The sequence below is a fragment of the Dipodomys spectabilis genome, unplaced genomic scaffold, assembly GCF_019054845.1.
Source record: "Dipodomys spectabilis isolate Male_0828 unplaced genomic scaffold, ASM1905484v1 ptg000043l, whole genome shotgun sequence".
NCBI lineage: Eukaryota > Metazoa > Chordata > Mammalia > Rodentia > Heteromyidae > Dipodomys > Dipodomys spectabilis.
This window is the reverse complement of record NW_024870720.1, coordinates 7,843,433-7,863,951: the sequence shown is the minus strand read 5'-3', so window position 1 is coordinate 7,863,951 and position 20,519 is coordinate 7,843,433. Positions and strand designations below refer to the sequence as shown.

Below are 20,519 nucleotides of genomic sequence, written 5' to 3'. Positions count from 1 at the left end.
GACTACTTAGCAAGTTCCAGGCCAGCCTGAGTTATGTACTGAAATTCTCTCTAAAATATTTGAGAGCAAGGATGGAGCGTGGCGGTAGAACATTTGCCTGGCACGTGTGAGGCCCTGGGTTCAATCCCCAGCACTGACAAAGAAAAAGAGAAAGAAGAGGAAGGAAAATCCATGTTAGAACAGCACTTGGCTTATAGGAAGACTCAGTAGCTAGCACCAGTGGTCGATTTCAACTTCTAGAACTGAATATAGATGTATGTTAGGACTTAAGCCAATGTGGCAAGCATCCAAGCTGACTTGGAAGAATGACGGCCATGAGTCAGGAAGACAGAAGAAGGCCAAAAAGCTGGTCAACCCAGCAAAGAATTTACTGTATCACTGAACCTAGCCAGATCTTTCCCAGTGATAAACTGCCTGGCTCTGGGAATGTTGGATCCTATTGGATCCCTCTTCTTTTGCTCCAAGCCTGGTCTTCCTGACCTGGCCATCCTAATGGAAGGAAGATGTCACCCCCGCTGGTATGCCTGGGCGCGGCAGCAGGCCTAGGCCAGAGCGCCCAGGCTGTGTGCTGTCTGTGCCCTGTTTCCTTGCTGGATGTCCTCTTCCTGCCACCCCCAGCTCCTCCTCTGTGATGCCACCTGGACCAGCCAGCACCCAGCTTCACTTGGTGGCCTCAAGAAACAGACATGATGGCTTCTGTGTGCAGAGTAGTCATTGAAATCCAGGGCCAAGGTCCCTAGGTGTCTGAGAAAAAGCTGAGCCAGGCAGGTTACAGTTCCTCCCTTGAGTGGGGTCATGGCTGGACGCCAACCTGGGCAAAAAATGGTTCAGATAGGGAGCTGGAGGCTGGAGGATCCCAGAGGCCTGAGAACTTCCATGCTGGTCTCAGCTTGCCTGTTTACATGGGACATAAACTTTGTGTCTTCTACAAAAAGACAGTGCTGTTGTGTCTTTTCTTTTTGTCTTTTTTGTTCATTTATCTGTCGTTGGGAGGGCGAGGGTAGGGCAAAGAAGTAGAGGGGCAAAGGATAAACAAATGCAGCGGTAGTACTCACTAGACACTATGTTGAAAATGAACTATAGAATTTGTGGGTGGATGCCGGGCGCCTGTAATCCTAGCTACTCAGGAGGCTGAGATGAGGATTGAGGTTCAAAGTCAGCCTGAGAAGGAAAGTCCATGAGAATCTTATCTCCAATAAACCACCAGAAAACCGGAGGTGGCGCTGTAACTCAAGTGGTAGAGGGCTTGTTGTGAGGTGGGGGGCTCAAGGACAGCGCCCAGGCCCAGAGTTCAAGACTCATGACTGACAAAAGAAAAAGAAAAAAGAAAAAAAGAAAAAAAAGGAATTTGTGGGTGGAAATGGGAGGAAAAAACTGGGAGAGAGCTAGGATAGGGTGACATGATCCCAAAAGAAACGTACTCTTTACTTGACTTATATAATTATAATCTGTCTGCCCAGCACCTTATAACAATAACACCAATAACAAATAAAAAAATCATTTAAAAAGACACTTATTTCAGACAGGTTTTCGTTCACAAGCAAAATAAAGTCATTGTAATGAACACCAAAACTGAAACAATTTTGAAAATTCCCCCCAGAATTGCCTAGAAAGAATGATTTCATTCCCTGGAACTTGATGACTACACTCTATCTCTGTCTCTGTCTCTGTTTCTCTCTCTCTCTCTCTCTCTCTCATCTCCCTATGTACACATATGTATGTATGAGGTATTTATAAACATAATTATCTATCTATCTATCTACCATCTATCTCTACATCATTTCCTGCACACTTGAGTTCCCTTGGTTTGTAAAATCCATTCTACTGCTTTAAAAAATGTCTCCTGAGGGGCTGGGAATGTTGCTCAGTGGTAGAGTGCTTGCCTTGCATGCATGAAGTCCTGGGTTCAATTCCTTAGTACCACATACACAGAAAAAGCCAGAAGTGGCCCTGTGGCTCAAGTGGTAGAATGCTAGCCTTGAGCAAAAGAAACTCAGGGACAGTGCTCAGGCCCTGAGTTCAATCAAGCCCCAGGACTGGCAAAAAAAAAAAATCCTCTGAGAAAGCTCAGCTCACCATTGTTTCCTCCTGAGTGTCCCAGCAGGGAAGGGGAGGAGCTTGGACTGGGCTACAAAAGGAAGTGGCCATTGGGAAAGGGTCAGCTGGTGGCCTCCTAGTTTCCGGGAACATGTGGCCCTGAAGGATGACTCATAAATACTAAATCATGACTGTGTTGACTTGTTCTTGGGACGCAGGGCAGAGCTCATGACCAGAAGGGGGTAGTAGTAGGAGATAAAATTGCATGGACCTCTGCATTCAGGTCCCAGTGTCCTTCCAGTCCAATCTGAGCATCCTGGGCATCATCGGGTTCTTTGTTGAATGCTATTCTTTTCAGCCAGGGAGGAAGCCGGGGGTAAGTCACCTCCCTGAGCAGTACAGGCTGGACCAATAGTTTTTCTACCCTACATTCACTCAAGGGTCTCAAACTGGCATCCCCCTACCATGTTCTTTTGTTTGTTTGTTTGCTGGTCTTGGAGCTTGAACTTAGGGCCTGGGTGCTGTCTTTGAGCCTCTCTGTGTTCAAGGCTAGTACTCTACCTCTTGAGCCACAGCGCCACTTCCAGCTTTTTCTGTTTATGTGGTACTAAGGAATCAGACTCAGAGCTACATGCATGCTAGGCAAGCACTCTACCACTAAGCCACATTCCCAGCCCTCATGTCCTCTTTTTTACCATCTCTGTCTCATGCTTAACATTTTACAAAAGTAATATTGTAACTTGGATTACATGTTTTCACTTAGCTTTGTCCTAATACGACCAAAGAGATGATGTTATTATCTATGTGTGACATAATTATTACATTGCAGAATGTCTCTGGCATCAGAATATCATCTTGTTACTCCCAGTGGTTCACCATATCACCTGGAGAAATACTGTATCACTTCATCAAATCCCCACATTGGCCTGATAAAGGTCTGTTATGATCCCATTTTGTAGAGGAGCAAACTGAGGCTCAGAGGCATTAAACCGCTTCTGCAAGAGTTCCCACCAGAGCTGGGATTTGAACCAAGTTCTGTCTGACTTAAAAGACAAAGGTCCAGCCAGGTGCCAGTGGCTCACGCCTGTAATCCTAGCTACTCAGGAGGCTAAGATCTGAGGATAATGGTTCAAAGCCAGCCAAGGCAGGAAAGTCCATGAGACTCTTATCTCCAATAAACCACCAGAAAACCAGAAGTCGCACTATGGCTCAAAGTGGTAGAGTACTTGCTTTGAGCTGAAAAGCTGAGGGACAGTGCCCAGGCCCAGAGTTCAAGCACCACAACTAAATAAATAAATAAATAAATAGTGACTGGATCCTGAAGTAAGTTCCTAAAGAGAAAACTGTTAACTTTTGAGCAACCTCTGACCCGAAGTCCCCCATCAAACCCGGTTTCCTTTTTCCATGATATAGATAGATGGATGGATAGATAGATAGATAGATAGAGATAGAATGATAGAGGTATATAGATGTATATGTTATTGTTGTTATTGTTGTTGTTGTTGTTGTTATTGGGCCTGGGCCTGGGCAGTGTCCCTGAGCTCTTCAGCTCAAGGCAAGCGCTCTACCACTTGAGCCACAGTGCCACTGCCAGTTTTCTGTTAGCTAATTGGAGCTAAGAGTCTCACGTACTTTTCCTTTCAAGCTGGCTTTGAACCGTGATCCTCAGATCTCAGCCTCCTGAGTAGCCAGGATTATAGGCATGAACCACCAGCACCTGGCTGTTTCCTGATACTCTAATCCAATGCGCAGATGTGGCTTCAACTCAGGGACCCACAGAGGACAGATGGGGTAGTCTTTGCCCAAATGAGTTTCACTACCTCCTCTCAAGTGTCCTGGGTCACAGCAATGGAGAGCTGCTTTCCATGCTGCTGGGCTAAATTGCAGTTTTGATCTATAGAATGAGCAAGAGATGGGGGAGAAGGATGGAAAGGGTGACATTGATCAAGATACATTAAACTCATAAACCAACACACTGAATTGAAACCCTTTCGTATAAACTACTTAAAGACAATGAAGAAAATTTGAAAAAGAAAAATGTATACAAGATTTCCAGCCCCTGAAGTGCTCACTAAATAATTCTTTTCTTCCCCCAAATAGTCCTTGCTGGGAAGGACCTTGGTCATGGTTTCCCCTAAATAGGTTGTTATTGCTGTGACTACTGAGATTGCATTCACTCAGTTTCATTTACCATTTTAAGGAACGCGATAACGTATCTGCCCCAGGGAACCCTGTACCAGCTTTCTGGCCCGGGAGACTCTGCTCAGATTGAAACAGTTAGGATCCCCGGTGGTTTCATGGTTAGCCCCTTGGGGCTAGAAAAGTGAGAAGTTTCTCCTTCACATCTATGAGGAGGGCTGAGAAGAGGAGGGAAAACTACCTGCTGAAGTGTGGCCTTCAAAGTTGAGATGGAAACCTGGTGCTTGTGGCTCACGCCTGTAATCCTAGCTACTCAGGAGGATCTGAAGATCATGGTTCAAAGTCAGCCTGGGCAGAAAGTCAGGTAGACTCTAATCTCCAACTAACTAGAAAAAGGCAGAAGCGGAGGTGTAACTCAAGTGGTAAAGCACAAGCATTGAGCAAAACAAATTAAGAGTGGCACCCAGATTCTTGAGTTTAAGCCCAAATGCCAGTACAAAGGCAAATAAGTAAGAAAATAAATAAAGTTGGGATGGAGAGGAAAAAGAAGTGAGAATGTGGTACAGAAGTCCGCACACCCAAGAAGTAGGTGTAGGTAATGGTGGCCCCTACTGAGTCATTAGCACACAACAGTTCATAGCCACCTTCCAGCGGCCACCAGCAAACAGAGCCTACAAGACATCCTAAAGGTGTCCCAATAACACACATCCCTCTTAGTGCAATATGATTGGATGCTGCCAACACAGGTTTCTTGCACAACCAAAACCACTAGCAAAATCGTGACCTGTCTTTTTCTTCATACTTCAGTTCCAGAGTTTCTTGATCTAAGCCAGGGCCCATTGACACAACTGCACACAGGAATATATTGTAGCATATATTATACATAGTACACAGAATAGAATTGAATGTTGTATATAGTATGTAAATATATACAGCATATGTATATTATTTGTTAGTTTATTTATTTTGTTGTGGGACTTGAACTCTGGGCCTGGGCGCTATCCCTCAGCTCTTTGGCACAGGGTTAGTGCTCTACCACTTGAGCCACAGCACCACTTCTGGTTTTCTAGTGCTTTTACTGGAGATAAGAGTCTCACTTTCCTGCCTGGGCTGGCTTTGAGTGGTGATCCTCAGATCTCAGCCTCCTGAGTAGCTAGTATTACAGGCATGAGCCACTGGCACTTAGCTTACAGTACATATTTTAACTGTAGTTAAAACAACACAGCAAAATGGAAGTTTGTGGGTTGGGAAGGTGGCTCAGTAGTAGAGTGCTTGCCTTGCATGCATGAGGCCCTGGGTTCGATTCATCAGCACCACATAAGCAAAAAGAAAAAAGCTGGAAGTGGCGCTGTGGCTCAAGTGGTAGAGCGCTAGCCTTGAGCTGAAGAGCTGAGGGACAGCGCCCAGGCCCAGAGTTCAGGCCCCATGACCGGACTCCCCCCCCAAAAAAAATGGAAGTTTGTTTGTTTTGTATGTAAGAGTCTAAACATGGAGCCTGGTACGTGGCTCCATGATCATGAGGATCCAGTGTCCTAATCTTTTGCTCTGCATTCTCAATATATAGCTAATGCCTTGTAATATCAAATGGCTATTACAGCTCCCACTATTATATGTATATTTCAGCTGGCAGGAAGAAAAAGGAGCAAGAGAGGGCTTCCTGACTTCCTTTAAAAGCACAGTCTACAAGTTCTTTTTTTTTGGGGGGGGGGAGGTCTGGTCGTGGGGTCAGAACTCTGGTCCTGGGCGCTGTCCCTCAGCTCTTCAGCTCAAGGCTGGCGTGCTATCACTTGAGCCATAGCAGCACTTCTGGCTTTTTTTGTTGTTGTTGCTTATGTGGTGCTGAGGAATCAAACCCATGGCCTCACCACTGAGCCACCTTCCCAGCCCAACACAATCTACAACTTCTAAACATCAATTCCACTTCCATCCCATTGGGCTAGATGTTAGTCACATGGCCACACCTAGCTGCAAGAGAAGCTGGTAGTCTTAGCTATGCAGTCATGAGGCTACTGAAACATTATTTTAAGAAAAGGAAAGAAGGTTAATATTGAAGATTTACACAAAGACCACATAAAAAATAAATCAGTGAATCCTGCCAAGTGTGAGACCGTATGCATGGTCTGTGGATGATAGGGCGTAAAACAGACAAGAGAACCTCACTTTGAGGACCAGACTCTTTCAACCTAGATAAAGAACACTATGATGTAGAAATTCAGGCTCATTGTCCACATAGACTAGTTTTCTGAAGAAGTGAGAAATCAACCATTTTTAGAATGCAGAAGCTTCCAATCTTAAAGACATTGGCTCCAAAGCAGCATGAAGGCTAAACCTCTCAGTGGGCTGGATCACGGACCAATGACTGCCATTTGGAGGACTATATTAGATCTCATTTGTATTCTAGTATCAATGGTGTTTAAATCTGCCTGAAATGCAAAACTTCTGAAACCCCAAGGGATAGCTAAAAGGCAAATGAAGAGGTGTGATCAAAACAAACCCTTCAGGCCAGGCCTGGTGGCTGACTCCTGTAATCCTAGCTACTCAGGAGGCAGAGATCTGAGGATCACGGTTCAAAGCCAGCCCAGGCAGGAAAATCCGTAAGACATCTCCAATTAACTACCAGAAAAACCGGAAGTGGCATTGTGGTTCAAGTGGTAGAGCACTCACCAGGAGCAGAAACGCTCAGGGACAGCACCCAGGCTCAGAGTTCAAGCCCCACGATGGGGAAAACAAACAAACAAAAAGAAAACCCTTCAAAGTAAGTCATTTGTTTGGCTTGGTAGTTGGACAGGAACAAAAGGAAATCATACATCTGCAGCCATGTCTGCAGGCCTCAGATATTACACTTTACCTTCAGGTGTGAAAGATTTCTCATCTCTCTGGGTCAAAATGGCCCAGTTGTTAGTTAATGATGAATGGCCTGGGGAAAGACATTCAGTTTTTCATGTAGGAGGAAGGGAAGATTTGCTGATGGGAGGGAAAAACTGGGAGAGAGAGGGAGGGAAGGGGTAACATTGTCCCAAAAGAATTGTACTCTTTATCTGACCTATGTAACTATAACAAAACAGAATAATAAAACAAGATGGAGAAGGTATGTCTGGCAACCATGAAAATGCATCACTGGCTCTTTCATCATGGGAAGCACGATTATCACTCAGGGCTGCCCATCCGCCACCACCATCCTAGGAGCCGCTCCCAATGAGTGACTAAACAGAAAACAAGTGTTTCCCCAATCATGGATTTTGGCTCCAGAACTCACCACCTTGACCAAACCTTGCTTGTAACTCTACTGAAGTCTGAGACTTCCCACACAATCACCTTCCTTCTCTGCTCCGATCATGGATGCCAGAACTTCTTCCTCTATGTCCTCTTGCTGTCTTCTTCATCCTTTCCAAGTTTTCCCCTCAGATATCAGTTGCACTTCTAGGACAAGACAAATTTGCACCTGCATTTCAGCAGCATTCAGCTATGACACATGGTGTTTACGGCAACAGCAGCAAGACTGAGCACTAAGGACACACCAGGCACTGTGCTTGTACACACACTATTCTGCGAGGTAGAAATCAGTTCTGTGGCAATAGTTATAACTGGCTAATTTAATTGAGAAGATACTTTAGAGCCTTTATTTAGCCTTCCATGGATTTTCTTCACAAATATCCCAAAAGTGAGTAACAAAATATACTTATGATTTTATATATATGGAACGAGGTTGAATAACTTACTCAGGTCACCCTCCCAGAGATGTAGACAGTGGTTTAAAACCAAATGTGTCCAGCTCCGAAGCCCAGTTCATACATTAAATATCTGTGTCTTCCCTTCCCAGTGTCTACTATATTCAAATACCCCTGCATATGATATTCTTTACTTCTATCATTTATGAATAGCACTCATACAATTAATTTCATATTTTTTTCTTTAACTGATTTTTGAAATTTGAGTGGTTTTTTTGTCTGTTTGGTTTGCCTGTCCTGGGGCTTGAACTCAGGGTCTGGGCACTGTCCCTAAACCTCTTTTGTGCTCAGAGCTAGTTCTCTATCTCTCGAGCCACAGCACCACTTCTGACTTTTCTGAGCAGTTTATTGGAGATAAGAGTTCGCAGAAGCTGGGTGCCAGTGGCTCAACGCCTGTAATTCTAGCTATTCAGGAGGCTGAGATCTAAGGATCGCAGATCAAAGCCAGCCCAGGCAGGAAAGTCCATGAGACTCTTATCTTCAATAAACCACCAGAAAACCCGAAGTGGCACTGTGGCTCAAGTGGTAGATCGCTCACCTTGAGCTGAAGAACTGAGGGACAGCACCCAGGCCCAGAGTTCAAGCCCCACGACCGACCAAAAATAAAAAAAAAGAGTTCACAGACTTTTTTGCCTGGGTTGGCTTAGAACCATGATCCTCAGATCTCAGTCTCCTGAGTACCTAGGATTACAGGTGTTTATCTCTAAAGTAAATGGCAATCTTCTCTTTCATAACATAATTTAAGATGATCCTAGACATAATCAGAATAAAACTGTATTTTCAAACTCTGGATAATATTAAAATGTATTTCTAGTGTTTTTTGAGGGGGAGGGATTGAGAGAAGATTTCAGTATTATAGCCCAGCCTGGCCTAGAAATATGTGGCCCTGGCTGACCTCAAAATTACTAAACTTCTGGGCTGGGAAGGCAGCTCAGCGGTACAGTGCATGCCTTGCAAGCATGAGGCCCTGGGTTCGATTCCTCAGCACCACATAAACAGAAAAAGCTGGAAGTGGTGCTGTGGCTCCAGTGGTAGAGCCCTAGCCTTGAACTGAAGAGCTGAGGGACAGCGCCCAGACCCAGAGTTCAGGCCCCATGACCAGCCAAAAAAAAAAAAATTACTAAACTTCTGTCTTAGTCTCTTGAGTGCTGAGATTACAGACATGTACCACTACAGCTGGCCATATTGTAATATTTGACTAGACAACTGTATTTAACAAAAGACTCTAAGTTTGAGGCCTGGGCTCATTTGATTATTTCTTATTCTTATACTTATTTCTTTGTGGTGTTGGGGGCAGGGTGGAAAGGTTAAACACATACCCTTACATATAATAAGCACTGCTCTACCACTGAGCCCCTGTTGTTTTTGTCTTCTAAAAGAGAGAGAGAGAGGAGGAGAGAAAGTATTAGATAGTAAAGATGAACTAGCTTCCAACAGTCTTTTTTTCTTGACCACAAAGGATGACTACATGGCAAAAGGTCCAGCATCAGTGTATGAGTCAATGTTCTGGTGGTTATTTGGAGATAAGAGTCTCATAGACTTTCCTGCCCATGCTGGCTTTGAATCATGATCCTTAGATCTCAGCCTCTTGAGTAGCTAGGAATACAGCCACAAGCCACCAACTAGGTTGATATTCTTTAGGGAATATGACTGAGGTGAAAATGGAGAATGCTCATTTAAACAAGAAGTAAGAACTAGGAACAATCATCCTGTACCCAAAAGAAAACACAAACAAATGCATTTCCTTAGTTTCCCGCCTTAGTAAGTTCTCAGCACACATACACAGTACACAGGTTTATCTGGAGGATACAATCTTTTTACAAGTAAAACCCACCAGGGCCTGCAGCCTCAGTAAACCCAGTCTTCTTAGCAGGTGTATCCGGAGGAGAAGCAAAACAGGGCTCTGTGGTTAGGCTGCCAGGGCAGCGGGGTTCAGCACATTCACAAATCAGCCTGCCTGGGAGAGGGCTCAGCCGCACGCCTGATCAGCACAGGGAAAATGGAGACATGATAGCATTTCAGTTCAGGACCCAGTACTGATGGACCAGCACAGGCCACGGGCCTGGGCTCCCTCCCAACAGATCCCACCATGTGGCTTCAGTGTAAACACAGGGCAGGAAGTCACACCCCACTGTTCAGGTTTCAATCTGAAAAGACCAGAGGAGCAGGAGATCAGGCCATGAGCTGGACAGGGCTTGGAAGGCAGCGCTAAGGTGGAAGGTAGTCATCATCACCCTTCCTTCCTGTCTCTGAGTGCCCTGAGAGTCAGTTTCCACTGTGTCATTTGTACTGGGTTTGTGAAGTGGCTGGCAAATTTCACTAGGTGAAAGTTCACTAGGAGAAAGTTCTGGATGCCACAGAGAAGTGTTTCAGGCTCATTCACAGTCACAAGTGTGGGTCTTATACTCGCTTTGGCAGATGGGAACCTACAATCCCTGGAAGATAACGTGGGTCACTGAGAGCCCAGGTCTGACAGCAGCTCTCTAGCAGGTTCAAATCCTGTACTTTCTCAGACCCCTGAGTTTCTGACTTAGGAGTGTGTGTGTGTGTGTGTGTGTGTGTGTGAGAGAGAGAGAGAGAGAGAGAGAGAGAGAGAAGCAGACAGACAGACAGACAGAGACAGAGAAACCTCTGCCCTCAGCCAGGGAGGATATGGAGTCAACCAGGAGGCAAGGATCACCCAAGGCAGAGTGAAGCTGGCCTGCCCTCCATGTTTAAACTCAGACCACCATGACGCCTTTTCATTCAGATATCACCTGAATTCAGATCTAGCCTCTATCTGCTGCCAGAGAGTTGCCCTTGGGCAAGCCACCTGACCACTGTGGACACTGTTGTCCTATTTGCAAAGTAAGGATGACCATAGTGTCGATTACGCACTGTGAGAAGACAAGTTAGATGTGGTAATAAGAGGAACATAGGTTGCATGCTCTCTGGTTTTCAGGAGGAGCTTAATAATGGTAAGCACTGGGCTATGGGAGCGTCCAATTGCCTGCTGTTGACCTACCAAAACCTCTACTTCACCTCGGTCTCTCCTTTGCAGCAACTCTGAGAACAGGAAATTCAAGGCCAAGCAAAAACTCATCTTCCTTCAGCAGCTGCCCCCTGCTGAGCTGTGCCCAGAGAACCATGTCCAGCCTCCCAAAGCGCTTTCAGAATCAAGGACAGTGACAATATCCAGGAGGTAGATGGCATCATAGAGCTGTTTGTAATGAAAGACAGTATACCTTGGAGACCAAGTCAGAGAGCTGCACACCTGTGTGTCTCCCAGACATTTCAGAGGGGGCTCTTGTGAGCACTGAACTGAGTGATGTCCATTCCTTGAGGAGAACCAGAAGTTTGCAAACATTCTGCACAAGATGCTAGTATAGCAAGTGTTTTGATCCTGCTCCTGCCAAGAGGTAGGATCTAAAATTCCCTGACCCTTGATGTGGGCGGGACTTATGAAACTATGTGACTTCCAAAGGTCCTTCAGTGGGATATTTGTTGTCAGTCCTGGCTGCCATGGGAGAAGGAAGCCCAATCTACCATGAAGAGCTCCGTACAGTGTTTTGGTCCTCAGATCCTGGTGAGATGTTACTTAGTGAAGCTCTGAGATAATTCCTGCTTTAATCATTATCTTACTAATCTCATAAGAGACCCAAAAAGAGAAGTGCTTTATGGGCACAATCAACACAAATGGTGACTCTGGTCTGGCTCCAAATTCAGAGTAATATACTACAAAAAGTCACTAGAACTCTACAATACACTTCATAAAGCTCTGCTTACACGTCAGTGTGAGTTAGCATGAGCTTTATATTACTATTGATTCTTGGGAACTCTGAGGGAAATCATGTTTGTTAGGCATTTATCAACTATTTTTGTGACTTACAGTCATATTTTCATTATTTTACTTTAAAATAACTGTAATAAGAACTGGAAATATGAGTTCTTTTGGATTTTTTTCTAAAGGAAAAACGCTAAGCCTAAGAACTATTTTATTTTATTTTGGTAATGTAGATTTTGAACTCAGGGATTTGCATTTGTTAGACAAAAACTCTTGTCACTTGAGCTACACCTTTAACCCTTTTGGCTCTAACCTTTCCATAGAATGTGGGGTAGAGGAATGACAGATTTGAATCTGAAATCATAGAGGGATGAAACTTGAACCAAAGCTGGTTGATGAACCCAAGCAGACAGGGAGGCAATAGCTGAGAGCACAGAGTCTAGCGTCCGTATGCCTGTATTCCCACTTCTCCCTACCACAGGCCAGTCTCCCACTCTGGCTCCTTCTGCCTTCCTCCTCCTGAATGCTGGGATTGCAGATGTGCACAGCCAACACCACATTACTCTAAGCGCTTTCACTTCTGCCTATGGCACAAATTATTTCAAGTGAAATACACTCACCTCCTCAGCTTCTCCCAGGACATGTCTGTTTCTCTCTCTCTCTCTCTCTCTCTGTCTCTCCAAGGAGGAGAAATTAAGATTCAAAATCAGCAGTTAAAAGCTGCATGGCTCGGGGGAAGCCATTTAGCCTCACTGTTAAAACCATCAAAACACCATGGCAACCCACTCCCAGGGCACGGCTTCCATTGAAGCGTCCATTTGTGAAAATCAACCTGAATCAACAGAAGGGAGGGAGGTATTCTGTTCTAAGTGGCTGGTTCAGGCTTTTCCAGCACCCAAGGTGTTAAATGCAGCCTGGCTCCCACCGGCTTTCTGCCAGTCCACTGGGGATTCTGTCCTATGAGAACAGATGCTAAACGATTACCCCTGCCAAGTCTGAGGCCCTGTTCTTTTTCATAGGAAGGTTCCGTCCTCAAGTAAACAAGGGCTTTGGCTGTATTCGCAATCCTAAACCAGTCCCTCCCCATCCGGACAGAATATCCTTCTCAGCTTCAAGGCAGTGTGACAAAGCTGGAGAATGGGGAGAGGGTGAAGGTTGGGCAAACCTTTTCTGTTTTCTTACTTTTTATTTACTCGTCATTTTCACCCATTCTCTGGGCTGATCTTCAAGCTTTCCGAACCTCCAGGGCTCATCATCTCCTTCCTTGGCCTCAAGTATTTAGAGCACAAGTTCTTCCCACTTTTCATCCAGATGTGTCAGAACATAAAGCTCTGCCTCCGTTCGGGCCTCCAGCATGGCAAAAGTCATCCTTGCTCTGTGCCTCATTTAGTTCAAGTCTTCACCCAATTCCCACAAACATCCCTCCATGGGAAACAGTTCACTGCCTTAGGGCCAAGTGTTTTCTGCGCACCTTGGACAATCTATTTTAGACTGATGCATTTGCCCATGCCCTTTTATTTCCCTGTCACCTGCAAGACTGAAGACATTCCAACAATAACAGAGGTGAACTTTCTTAGTGTCTCCATTGACCCAGTCAGGTGCTAAGTATGTTATATGTAAGTATGTTATATGTATTAAACCTCATTTAAGCCTTGTAATTATGTTCCTAGATCAGTATTTATCATTATCTCACCTAATATAAATTATGTTGGTTTTTTTTTTTGCCAGTCCTAGGGCTTGAACTCAGGACCTGGGCACAGTCCCTGAGCCTCTTTGTGCTCAAGGCTAGCACTCTACCACTTGAGCCACAGCACCACTTCTGGCAAGATGAGTCTTACAGGGCACATAGTCTCCCTGCTATGCAGATGTTAAATTCAAAATGCAACAAGGAATGACAAAGTAAACAAGACTCAAGAAACAAAGGACCTCTTAATTTGTCACATCACTTTTAGATGATTTTATGTTCTTGATCCCACATGTGGTATATACATGTGTACATCCGGGAAGCTAGGAGGAGGGCACAGAATCAGAGGGAAACAGGTGAAAAAATACAGCAGAGGGCCCATCCGCTGCACTGGACATTGATGAAAACGAACTGAGCAACTCAAGGGCAGTGATGGGAGGGAATGAGAAAGAAAGAGGGAACAGCTGACACCACGCAAAAGGAAAGAAAGGTGCATATCGCTCAGTTTGTATTGTCAAAGTTCGTAGAGTTCATAAGCTTTATAGACAATGATCATGACAGTTCACCTTGTGAAGGTTAAAATGTGGTTGTGACTTTAGCTAAGTATCACTACCCCCAAATACTGTGAAATTTATGTAATCACATAATACCAATAAAGAATTTTTTTTTGGGTCCGGTCATGGGGCCTGAACTCTGGGCCTGAGCGCTGTCCCTCAGCTCTTCAGCTCAAGGCTAGCACTCTACCACTTGAGCCACAGTGCCACTTCCAGCTTTGTTCTTTTTGCTTTTGTGGTGCTGAGGAATCGAACCCAGGACCTCATGCTTGCAAGGCAAGCGCTCTACCACTGAGCCACCTTCCCAGCCCCCAATAAAGAATTTTTTTAAGTGAAAAAAAAAAAGCCTCACAGGGACTTTTCTGCCTGGGCTGGCTTTGAACTGCAACCCTCAGATCTAACCTCCTGAATAGCTAGGATTACAGGCAGGAGCCCCCAGCACGTAGCTACAAATTATGATTTTATAGGACAACAAACTTATATTTAGAATGGTTAACAACTTGCCTGAGATCACTCAGAGGTTTAAGTTTGATCCTCTGGTTCCTTGGCTTTCATTTGGTTAGAAATGGTCCCCTGGTGATAGAAGGGTCCTATATCTTTTTGTGGCAATTGGGTGAAAGTTTACTTGGGGCCCAGAATTGATTTGCCAACACGAGGTGATGTGGAAATGTTGTGTCATGGGTCTCTTGCACATGTACTATAAAATGGTCACCAAAATGGAAACGGTGAAATGCCCTGTGCTTCCTTTGGGTGCCTCATGGAAGGTGAAGACTTCGACTGAGTCATTTTCAATGGTAGCCTGGGTTTTCTTTTTGATGTGGCTTCCCTCTCAAACTTATCTTGTCAAAGTGCTGCAGAAATAAGAGTCCTTCCATTTGATTAAATTCCTACTTGTCTTACCTAAGGGGGAAGAAAAAGCAAAGAGAAGGAACGGAAGTGGATGGAGCTTGCTTGCATGGTATGTAAAGATGGCCAAACACACTGACATCAGCCTTCGTGTCAGGCAGATGGAAAATCCATGAACAGTTAGATGGCTGCTCTCAAATGGTGCTCATATCCCAACAGGTAGTAAAAATTAATTAATTAATTAATACTAGGAAAGAAGAAATGAGAGGACCACTCACTGAGCTGGCTTTCTTAGCCTCTTACTAACAACTTATGACCCGATCCTCTTTAACCATGAGTCATCACATGATCAAGCCATTTATTTCCCTACTTGGCATTCCTTTCTATCCAAAGCCAGCAGCATCCTGGATGTAGGAAGATGTCTGTGTGTGTGTATGTGTGTGTGTGTGTGTGTGTGTGTGTGTGTGTGTGTGTGTGTGTGTGTGTGTGTGTGTGTGTGTGTGTGTGTATGCTGGAACTAGATCTTGAACTCGCCTGAGCCAAAGCTCCATTTCTAGCTTTTTGGTTGTTATTGGAGATAAGTATCTCAGAGACTTTCCTGCCTGGGCTGGCTTTGACCTATGATCCTCAGATTTCAGCTTCCTGAGTAGCTAGGATTGTAGGCTTGAGCTACTGGTACCTGGCGTGAAGGGAATATCTTGTCTCACTCTCTTCACTAAGCTCAATACAGAAAGGTTTTTAAGATAATCTACAGACAAGACTAGAAAAGAATCTTCCCAAGAGAAGATAAGCACAACCAAGAAAATACAGGAAACAATAAATCTCACTTGATAAATAGACAAACTGAGTATTCAGAAATAAACATTACAAAAACAAAAAAGATAGAAATTACAATATACATTTCAATAATTGTGAATGTTAATGGTCTCAATTCTTTATGCAAAAGACAGAGATTGATAGATTGGATTAAAAAATTAAATTCTTACTGGGCACTGCACTCGCATTTATAATCCTAGCTACTCAAGAGGTTGAAATCTAAGAATCACAGTTTTAAGCCAGTCTGGGCAGGAAAGTCCATGAGACTCTAATCTCTAAAGACCAAAAAGTTGAATGTAGAACTGTGGCTCAATTGGTAGGGTACTAGCCTTGGGCAAAAAGCTCAGAGACAACACCAAGGTCCTAAGTTCTAGCTCTAGGACCAGCACAAACACAGAAAAAGATTGAATCGTTTGTTGTCTAGAAGAAACACACCTCACTGGCTCACTTTCAAAGATAAACATAGGCTTAAGGTGAAATGAAAAGATTTCCAAAGAATTGGAATCTGAAAACAAACAGGAATAGTGATACTAACAAAGTATACTTTGAAATTAAGCAGAAAAGACAAGCCATCAAGAAAGTACACAATTGTAAACATACACACTGAACATCAACACACCAAATTTAATAAACACTATAGGACATAAAAGCACAGATAAACCCCAAATGAATAATACAGTATATGAGCCAATATCCTATTCTCATTAAGAGATATGTCATCCAGACAAAAAAATCAATATAGACACTTCAGAATTAAACTCTATAGATCAAATTGATTTAGCTGACAATTACAGAATATTACACTCAGCAGCTGAAGAATACATATTCTCAGCAGCCCACGGAACTTAGCCCCCAAAGAGATCATATTTTAGGACATAAAGCAAGTCTTAACACACTCAAGAAATTTGAAATAACCTTCAGGCTCTTAGAAGGACAAGAACAAGTCAAACCTCAAAAAAGTAGGAAGAAAGAAATAATAAAGGGCAAGAAGAAATGGGATAGAAACTTTAAAAAAAAGAAAGAAAGAAAAAGAAAACATCAGCCCACGTCAGTGGCTTTCGCCTGTGATCCTAGCTACTCAGGAGGCTGAGATCTGAGGATCGAAGTTCAAAGTCAGTCCAGGCAGGAAGTCCGTGAGCATCTTATCTTCAATAAACCATCAGAGAACTGGAAGTGGCTCTGTGGCTCTAGCGATGGAGCGCTAACCTTGAGCTGAAGAGCTGAACAGAGCCCAGGCCCAGAGTTCAAGTCCCATGACCAAAAAAAAAAAAAAGAAATGCAGCAGTTATACACACTAGACACTATGTAGAAAATGAACTATACAACTTGTGGGTGGGGATGGGAGGGAAAAACTGCAATTGTTGGGGAAGGGATAACAGTGTCCAAAAAGAAATGCACTTATTATCTGATTTATGTAACTGTAACCCCTGCGTACATTACCTTTATAATAACAATTACAAATTAAATTTCAAAAGTTATATTCTAATGAACTGGAAAATTCAGAAGAAACAAATTTCTAGATGCATATGATGTATCTAAATTGACCCAAGAAGACATTAACCATTTAAACAGATTGATAGTTACAAATGAGGTTGTAGTAGTAATAGTTTCCCAACAAAGACACACTCAGGGCCAGATGGACTGACGACCAAATCTCACCAGACTTTTAAGGAAAAGCTAACTTTAAAGCACCTCAAACTAAGGCATAAAAAGAGAAAGAGAAACAATGCTCAATCTCTAAGGTCCATCTTACCTTGATACCAAAACTGGGTAAGGACACAAAAACAAAAGAATTTAAAAACCAATTTTCTTGGTAAATATATACACAAAAAAAAACCAAATGAAGGGGCTGGGAAGATAGCTCAGTGGTAGAGTGCATGCCTTGCATGCCTGAGGCCCTGGGTTCGATTCCTGAGCACCACATAAGCAAGAAAGAAAAAAGCTGGAAGTGGCACTATGGCTCAAGTGGTAGAGCACTAGCCTTGAGCTGAAGAGCTGAGGGACAGGGCCCAGGCCCAGAGTTCAGGCCCCACGACCGGACCCCAAAAACAGACAAACAAACAAACAAATGAAATACTTGAAAACTATATCCTTATCTCTCCCTGTATAAAGATTATCCTGTATAGAATGGATCAAAAATCTTAGTATAAGCCAGATGTTGGCGGCTTACCCTTGTAATCTTAGCTACTCAGGAGGTTGATGTCTATGGATCAAGATCAGAAGCCAGGCTTAGTAAGAAAGTCTGTGAGACTCTAATCTCCAATTAGCCACCAGAAAACTGGGAGTGGTAGTGTGGCTCAAACTAGTAGAACACTAGCCTTGAGCAAAAAGCTCAGGGACAGTGTGCCCAGATCCTGAGTTCAAGCCCCACAACCAAAAAATAAATGAAAAATCTTTGAATAAGATTTCAAACTTAGGCCGGGCGCCAGTGGCTCACGCCTATAATCCTAGCTATTTAGGAGGCTGAGATCTGAGGATCGGGGTTCAAAGCCAGCCCAGGCAGGAAAGTCTGTGAGACTCTTATCTCCAATAAACCATAGAAAACCAGAAGTGGCTCAAGCGGTAGAGCATTCACCTTGAGCTGAAGAGCGCAGGGACAGCGTCCAAGCCCAGAGTTCAAGCCCCACAACCTACCAAAAAAAAAAGATTTCAAACTTATAAAGCGGTACACAAAATCACAGAGAAAACACTTGAAACATAGACATAGACATGAAGAAATGTTCAATATACTTAGCCATAAAAGAAATGCCAATCAAAACAACACTGAGATCCTCTCACCCCAATCAGAATGGTCATCATTAAGAAACCCTTGGTAGAAGAATAAATCGCTGTAGCTACTATGGAAATCAATATGGAGGTGCTTCAAAAAACTAAAAATTGCGTATGTAATTAATACATACGACAAAATATATGATATAATAATATGATCTCACTGTATCAGTCTAAGACGTATAAGTCAGCATGAAATGGAGACAGGTGACCCATGTTTATAGCAGTGCTAGTCACAACAATCTAGACATGAAAGTTCATAAAATTCCATCTCAACCAATGGCTGGGTGCATGCCCTTTAGTCTCAGCCACCCAGGGAAAGAGAAGTTTTGCAACCGAGGCTGGCCTAGCAAAAAGCAAGACCCTACTTTGAAAATAACCAATGCAATAAGGGGCTGAAGGTGTGACTCAAGTGACAGAGTATCTGCCTAGCAAATATTTTTTGAGGCTCTGAGTTCAATCCCCAGCAGAAGGAAGACAAGAAAATATAATAGAGAGACGACTTTAATCAAAGTAAAATATAGGAGTATATGGAAATATTCCATTGAAACCCCTTTGTACACTCCATTTATATAAAGAAAAATTAAAAATGAAATATTTTTTCTGGGAGGTAGCATTAAAGATTATGATTATTCTTTTGTGCTTTCTCATTCTAGTGCTTTCTAGTACTGATGGCATTATAATAAAAACAAAATAGAGATTTATTCATTTAAAAAGCTTGTGAACTAGCTTACATTTACATCTCTAAAGATTCCAAATAGAAATCTAGGTTTCTGTCTCCTGAAAACTTGAAAGATTAGGTGTAATAGATTAAAGTCCAAATGGCCTCAATTCTTTACCCCTCCCAATGTCCACACATTTTGTAAAGTCACTCTACAATTCTTCTATGAGGAGTTGGTATTTGTTTTTCCCCTCTTGATCTCCAGGTTTGCCCTCTGACCTGCCTTGGTCAATAGAACCTGACAGAAATGACTATGTGCCAGCTCTGGATTTGAACCCATGAGGGCTTGTTACACTTTCTCTTTTCAGGAACCCTCCCAAGATATCACATGAGTAAGGCTGTGCTATCCTGCTGGGGGGGTGAGAGGCCATAGCAAACAAGACAAGGAGTCACCATCGTCCAAGTCAAGACCCAAGACATATTAAGGAGCTGAGCTAAACCAGCAAAGCCAACTGGAAGCTAATGTATCTGTTGATTACCAAGTGCTTGAATACATCCAATTAACATTAGAAACATCTACCAGATCCACAGACTGTTAATAATAGTTTATGGATTTATTTATTGGTACCTGAGGGCCTAGGTGTTGTCCCTTATGTTTTTGCTCAAGGCTGGACCACTTGAGCCACAGTTCCACTTCTGCTTTTGGCTGGTTAATTGGAGATAAGAGTCCCACAAACCATCTTACCCAGGCTGACTTCAATCCATGATCCTCAGATCTCAGCCTCCTGAGTAGCTAGGATTACAGATGTGAGCCACAAATGTGGCATGAATGCTTCTTGTTTTAAGCTACAGAGTTACTGGGTTGTTTGTTACCTACAAATAGCTAGCTGATACACCTGAATGGTCCTTGAGGTGATGTGTGGATTTTGCCACAACCAATGTTCCTGCCACTGTTTTGTCTTTCTGTCATAGTAGCTGAGTTATCTTATCTTTTTTTTTTTTTTTTTGTCAGTCATGGGTCTTGAACTCTGGGCCTGGGGTGTTGTCTCTCAGCAATTCAGCACCAGGTGAGAGCTCTTCCACTTGAGCCACAGCTCCACTTGCAGTTTTCTGGTGGTTAATTGGAGATAAGTCTCACAGACTGGTTAGGAGTGCTATAATATCTATCATGATGAAGACTTGGATGCCAGCAGATATTGAGAGAACTAGATAAAGTCTTAGAAAATTGGAAATGTGGGGGAGAGGGAAGGTCTTCTAACAGTAATCCTTATTGAAGGACTTACCATTCCCCCTCCTGTCCCAATCTTTACATATCTAGAAGAAGAAAAAAAGATGGGATATGAAAGGCTGACTCTCACTTTAAATCCCCAGGTCAGACTGACCCTCGCCTTATTTTCCCAGGACAAGCAAGACACCAAGTGCGCACCAACCTGCTTGACCACAAGCAGGTCACTCCAACCTAGGCCTGGCTGAAAGTCCTCGTCACCCTAGGCAGGACATTCCATTCTGGACCTAGCTGAGA

The 20,519-nt window shown here is 43.5% G+C and overlaps 1 protein-coding gene across 3 annotated transcripts in view; it reads right to left on the bottom strand.

Moving 5' to 3' along the window:
• Window positions 1–20,519, bottom strand: part of Chrna9 (cholinergic receptor nicotinic alpha 9 subunit) — a 60,773-nt gene that overhangs the window by 27,946 nt on the left and 12,308 nt on the right. For all 3 annotated transcript variants that reach the window (XM_042678200.1, XM_042678199.1, XM_042678198.1), the window contains one exon: window positions 20,281–20,311. The gene's annotated coding sequence lies outside the window, so the exon portion shown is untranslated. The remainder of the gene's footprint in view (window positions 1–20,280; window positions 20,312–20,519) is intronic.